The sequence below is a fragment of the Etheostoma spectabile genome, unplaced genomic scaffold, assembly GCF_008692095.1.
Source record: "Etheostoma spectabile isolate EspeVRDwgs_2016 unplaced genomic scaffold, UIUC_Espe_1.0 scaffold172, whole genome shotgun sequence".
In the NCBI taxonomy this organism is placed as follows: domain Eukaryota; kingdom Metazoa; phylum Chordata; class Actinopteri; order Perciformes; family Percidae; genus Etheostoma; species Etheostoma spectabile.
The window spans coordinates 991,251-997,579 of NW_022605573.1; the positions used below are offsets into that span (position 1 = coordinate 991,251).

General features: G+C 40.9%; 1 long non-coding RNA gene across 1 annotated transcript in view; it reads left to right on the forward strand.

The window, feature by feature from the left end:
- Nucleotides 1-5,655, forward strand: part of LOC116685722 (uncharacterized) — a 21,079-nt gene extending 15,424 nt beyond the window's left edge. Inside the window, exons 2-3 of the long non-coding RNA XR_004331028.1 lie at nucleotides 2,143-2,151; nucleotides 5,559-5,655. This is a non-coding gene — a long non-coding RNA (uncharacterized LOC116685722). The remainder of the gene's footprint in view (nucleotides 1-2,142; nucleotides 2,152-5,558) is intronic.
- Nucleotides 5,656-6,329: the final 674 nt, after the last annotated feature.

Here is a 6,329-nt window from a genome sequence, read left to right on the forward strand (position 1 = left end):
TAGCTTTGTAGCAACTCATTTGGCAACGGCTTCAATGTAACTGACATTCATCAATATCAAAAGGTTACACACTAAAGCTTTACTTGATTTAAAAAAGTCATGATAATTAAAAATCCTGACATATTGACAGGTGTAGCGGTTGCATTAGGGCTACATATGAAACCTGGAGTCTGCGGTTCACCTATGGACTGCTGTTTGTCTGACTCAAGCTTCTAACTTGCGACCGAATGATCCTTTCTGCCCCGGCCCACATTTTTGGCTGACACCGTCTATCTCGCCTCGGAGACGCCACGAGGATGACAATGTGCCGTCACACCGTAGATGGAGACTTTGTTTTTCCCTTCGGCTGAGGACGAAAATGTCCTCAAAGTTCACAACCATTTGTGTCATAAGGTCTTTTTTGCTCATCTATCTGACAGCTGATCTTCTCCATAGATAGGCTCATGTGTACTTTTTATTCCCCCTCAGACGCGGCTTCTTCGGTGAATGTTAAATTGCTCTTTATAAATACCAACAGATGAAACAGTAGGGAGTGCTTCCCACGCTAAAGGAAGAGAAATTCCAGACATGCTAATGTACGGCAACAAAGACGAGTCACATCTTTCTTATTTCTTCTTCTTCTCTGTCACCCATAACTTCCTTTGGTCTCACTCTGCTTCCTTCCGGTCCGAGTTGCTGTCTGTCTCAATGCTTTTATTCTTCTCATGTACACACCAAAGCATGCACAGCCCGGAATCTGTCCGACTCTACTAATATTTACTGCTTTGGTCCCTTTGCTACTTTTGCCGTGGTTAACTTTAATTTCAGCATAATGGCATGATTTGTTTAAGTCAACCCTTGTAGTGTCTTCCTGTCGACCAGGAACTTGTTAGTTTGCCTGTTTATAAATCATGAACTATGACATGTAACCCAATTCTGTTACATCTTCCTAGCCTACTTAGACTACAACAAACCTCATTTCCATGAGATTATGCCTAGGTTCTGAGTAAAATAAGCAGAAATTGTGAATAATTGTGACTTGAATAGTAAAGATCAGAGCAACATCTGTTTATGGATTAGGCTATCGCAGATGTTAGACCATGAAAGTAGCGTAGGGATCATTCATTTTTATTCAAGCATTGTATGGAACCATCCATGTTATTACTGGGACATGTGGATGAAAGAAACCCATATTTCAGATTTAGGAACTTAAATAGGAGATAACATAAGGGTTAAGAGGACAAAAGAGGTTATCAGTTTTCAATACGAATAAGTTTTGTTCGAGGAAAAAAGTTTTATAGTGCTCATATTATGCTTTTTGGCTTTTCCCCTTTCCTTTTATTGTATTGAATTATCTTTTTTGTGCATGTTATAAATGGGTCAAATTTGACCCTAAGACAACACAAAGTTTTTTTTAAATTTATGTTTGTGTAGCTGGTCCCTGAAAGAGGGAAACAAATGTAAAAGTTCTAAAATCAAGAAGTTTAACAACTTGTAGGAGTTGTCCTTGAGTCCTCAAATCACAAACTCTTCCTGACTTGGCATCCAGAATCTGCCTCATAACAGATTCCTGTCATCTCACGTTCCCGTCACCGCTCCTCTCTGCAATCGTTCCTGTCACTTTCTGCACTGGAGCCTCAAATAAAGACGATTCTATATGGCAGTTCAGCTGGAACAGAATCAGAGCAGGCACTTCTGTGATCATGTTCTTAAAGTTAAAACTCCCTAAAGGTGTGGATACTTTAGCTAGCTGGTTGTACGTTAGACAGACTGAGCGCATGTGCCCTATATAGTTTTGAGTTTCCTTGACAACACTTTATATATCTCCTCCTCTCTGTCAACTTATTGTAGAAGTCTACAATTTGACGATCAAATATGTCCGCACCAGGGCGCCCGGATAGCTCAGTTGATATAGCAGGCCCTCTAACACCTCCTCTCTCTCCCCTTTCATGTCTTCGGCTTTCCTATCAAAATAAAGGCCGAAAATGCCCATAACATGATGTGAATTGTGAATTTGAGTTATGATATATTTCAGTACTATTCCCTAAAATAGTTTTAACTTATTATTGAATTGCTTATTGCCTAATGTAGCAGAGGAAGACAGTTTCTTCTTCACAAATCTACTGAAGTAAAAAGTATAGGGATTTAAAACTACTCTAAAAGTATAATTTTGTTCTCAAAAACTTCCCTAAGTAGATGTACCTACCCACCTCTGCCTGTAGTCTATACATGATGTTCCATTTCCAGGATCGTTCAGGTGGCGCCAGATATACCGCCGGATGTCACTCTTTTTGGCCGGATATGTCCGTTATCTTCCTTTCTTTGTGTTGACATGAAGAAAATGACTAGACTAAACTCTGGTGGCTTTATGAAGGCTGTGGTTAACTGCTCCTCAGATCTCTGCAGGGTAAATCCAGCCCTGTGGAGGAAGGTCTGGCAAAGCGAGACTAGCTAAACCCTAATCCTATTGCAGATCAGAACACATAGGAGACAAGATTAATGTTGGAATGATGGGTTTTGTCCTTTGGGACTTGCTGTTCTTTTTGTCACAGCTCCACTGCCTCTCTCTTTCACAGATCTTTAAATACATATTGTGTTGTACAGAAGTTGCACAAAACAGAGCAGATTTGTTCCTATCGTATCTGCATGTTAGCTGTCCCTCAATGTGCCACTGTCTGCAAGTCACTGAAAGAAAAGAAAATAACAGCATTGTGTTCATGTCCCCCAGACTAAAAAGGATTAGGACTCCCCGCTGTGAAGAAAAGATGAAATCCCCATTGTCGCCCTAGGAACAACTTCAAAACTCTGAAAAGAGTGAACAGACGTCACTGGAGAACATTTGTAAATCACATGAATTCTAAGAGATGGAAACAGAATGAAATGAATTGTGTCACTGCATTTCAAATGTTATTATAAGACCCCATCATCACCCCACTCGACTTTACTGAGCTCTATGCGTGAAAAAAATCTCAGAAAGTGATGCATGATTTTTTCTGGTACAATGATTCCCAATTTAAAATTTAGACTTTCAGGGAAAACAGAATTCAAGATTCAAAAGTCATTAGGTTGTAATGATTTATCTAAAAGTCCATGTTTCTATCTGTTTTTTGCCTCTATTTGTGGAACTTAATCTTCGTGATTATTTGTGGTAATAAAGCTGCTTTCATTAGCCTAAGACACAAACCCAGTCTCCTTATGAGTAACTTACACTCTCTTTGTACTCTCTTATACTTTGTCTCCTTACTTTCCGCTTTACTCCCGTCATAATTACTACCTCCACTAGAGAACGGCTCCAATAGAAACTTAAAGATGAGTCGTAGTTGCTGCTTTAACAAACGACCTATGGGGCTGTTTTCGGTGGAGGACAGTGTCCAACAAAGATGGCGAAAGCTGCGGCCTCACAATATTAACAGGGTATCTGTGTACGATGAAAACTAACATGTTGCCCAAACAGCCTCTCTTGATCATAAAATATTGTACAATTACATGGGAAGGAATAGACATATTTCAGTCAAATAGTCTTCAAAATATAGGTAAAAGCTACAAAGCCTCTTCTGCTCGCCACACTGCTGGAATGTGTACGTGCACACCCTTTGCTTTGAAGAAAAACATGAACAAGGAGTCAGTACTTGAAAGAAGGATCCGGTGATCGCGCAGCTTATCGCCATCTGTGTATCTGTGACAGAAGTAGCTTAAAGCTTTTGGTAATAAAAGCTTTTCAGCACAAAGTTTCCACCTCGAATCTCAACACCTGCTGGGAAATCCTGGATTTAGGCGCGTCTGAACACCTTTCGCCTCGGCTCAGCTTTAGTCGGCAGATGCTACAGAGTCAGGGAATTATCTAAGCTGCTCGCCGCCGGTTCACACTAGGCTACATCCTAAACTGCCTCAGGGAAGATACCTCCAAGTGGTCGAAGGGCCCTGCCCAGCGTCATCTTGTCCCATCTTAATTGATTATTTACTTCCCCAAAATACTAAGTGTTTTCAATGTTTCATTCTCTCAGAAGACAGGTTATGCTGTACTGGCAACTAGAGTTGGGCAATATATCGGTATTATATCAATATCATGATATGAGACTAGATATCGTCCAATATCATAATATAGCATAAGTGTTGTCTTTTCCTGGTTTTAAAGGCTGCATTACAGTAAAGTGATGTCATTTTTTTCTGAACTTAGCAGACTGTTACTATTCTATTATTTGCCTTTAGCTACTTAATCATCAGTAATATGGATATAATGACTATTTATCAAAAATCTCATTGTGTCAATATTTTGTAAAAGCACCGATAGTCACCAATACAGTATCGTTGCGGTGTCGATATTGAGGTATTTGGTCAAAAATATAGTGATATTAGATTTTCTCCATTTCGCCCAGCCTTACTGGCAACTAGGTAAAGCTGTATTCATACATGGCAACGCATTCTCATGAGTGGGCCAGTGCGATATTGTAGGAACATTTCTGCACACAATACATCTGATGTCTAATGAAAATAGGCAACCGCCGGCTGGTCACGTGACGGTGAGGAAAAAAATAGAAGCTGTGCGTATCTGCGCCGAAGGGCTGGGGACCGCCGGAGCTGGGACGGAGTTGGAACGCAGCCGCTCCGCAGTCAGCGGAAATACACACAACGACTTTGATGGAAACCTAATGACTTCGCCGCCGTTCCGGATCGGATCTGCAGCCGTTCCGCACCCGGTGGAAATTGGGAGTTAGGCGCTTATTGAAAATCTACCATACTAACTATGCCATTGTAAATGAGGATCGCCCCTCAATGATCTCTTGAGTATTAATAACGGTTGAGTGAATAAATGAATGCATTTACAGGTTTTGACGTTGCTTTTGTGTCCCAACAAACCTGTAATAATGTTTGAAGGAGTAGTGAGACAGTGCAGAGTGATGATTAAAGGGATTCATGATCAGCGCAGTTTGGCTCCCCAGAGACACATTACTACCATCTACGGATGCAAAATGGAATGACATGACATGTTATGCAGGCAAAAGTCAAATAATAATAAAAACTCTGAAATGAAATAGACAAAAAACTTCATTTTTGCATCTCATATTTAAAGAAAATACATTGAGACAACAAGTAAGGAGAGAATAAAAAGATAAGATGAGTGGAGTCAACATTAAAGGGTGAAGGAGCGGACAGGAGAGGGGGGAGGAGAGAAGGAGGAGGGAAGAAAAAAAAAAGCATAGGGGAGAGACGAGGATGTGTGAGCCATGCGGGAACAGAAAACAAGGCCATCGTCTGTGAAGTGAAGTGACAGCTGGGGGATGTTTGGCTACACTTCCAACACTTTGTCTGTTGACGCTAAAATAGAGCAAGCGTCTAAAACTCCCCAGCCCACCGCTGAAAAGAGGATCAAGAGATTTTGTGAAATAAGAGCTAAGAAATGCTTCTGTTGTACCACACACTGCCTCGTTTCTTTACCTGGCACACTCCTCTGTTCAGGCATGACACAGGGACAAAGGAACACTCCAAGGCTTTTGTTCAGGAATGTAACCCAGCCATTTCACAGACAAAGAACTGTTCTTCTGCCTTTTTAAAGGGTGAGAACTTAATTTTAAAAAAAGGTTAAAGGTCCCAGTGGCATGGTGCTCTTTTACTAATTTCATATAGACCTTAGTGGTCCCCTAATACTGTATCTGAAGTCTCTTTTATATAGACCTTAGTGGTTCCCTAAAACTGTATCTGAAGTCTCTTTTAAATAGACATTAATGGTCCCATAATACTGGATCTGAAGTATCTTTTGTATAGACCTTAGTGGTCCCCTAATACTGTATCTGAAGTCTCTTTTATATAGACCTTAGTGGTCCCCTAATACTGTATCTGAAGTCTCTTTTTATATAGACCTTAGTGGTCCCCTAATACTGTATGTGAATTCTCTTTTATAGACCTTAGTGGTCCAATACTGTATCTGAGTCTCTTTTATATAGACCTTAGTGGTCCCTAATACTGTATCTAATTCTCTTTATTAGACCTAGTGGTCCCTAATACTGTATCTGATTCTCTTTCCCAAATCCAGCCTTGGTGCAGAATTACAGCCACTAAACCATCCCAAAATGAGCTTCCCTTAGTTTCTGCCATTTCTGAGTCTGTAGCTTTAATGAGGAGAGGGGGGGGCAAGTTGCAGGCTGGGGGTGTGGCCTTGACCAACTGCCACTTTTTTTTGAAAGCCATGATGTCTCTCTCTCTCATGGGGGGGGCAAATTCTCTGGGCGGGCAAAGCAGAGAAAGGGGAGGTAACTTTACCCTTTATGACCTCATAAGGAGCAAGATTCCAGATCAGTCCATCTGAGCTTTCATTTTCTCCAAGGCAGAGCAGGATACCCAGGGCTCGGTTT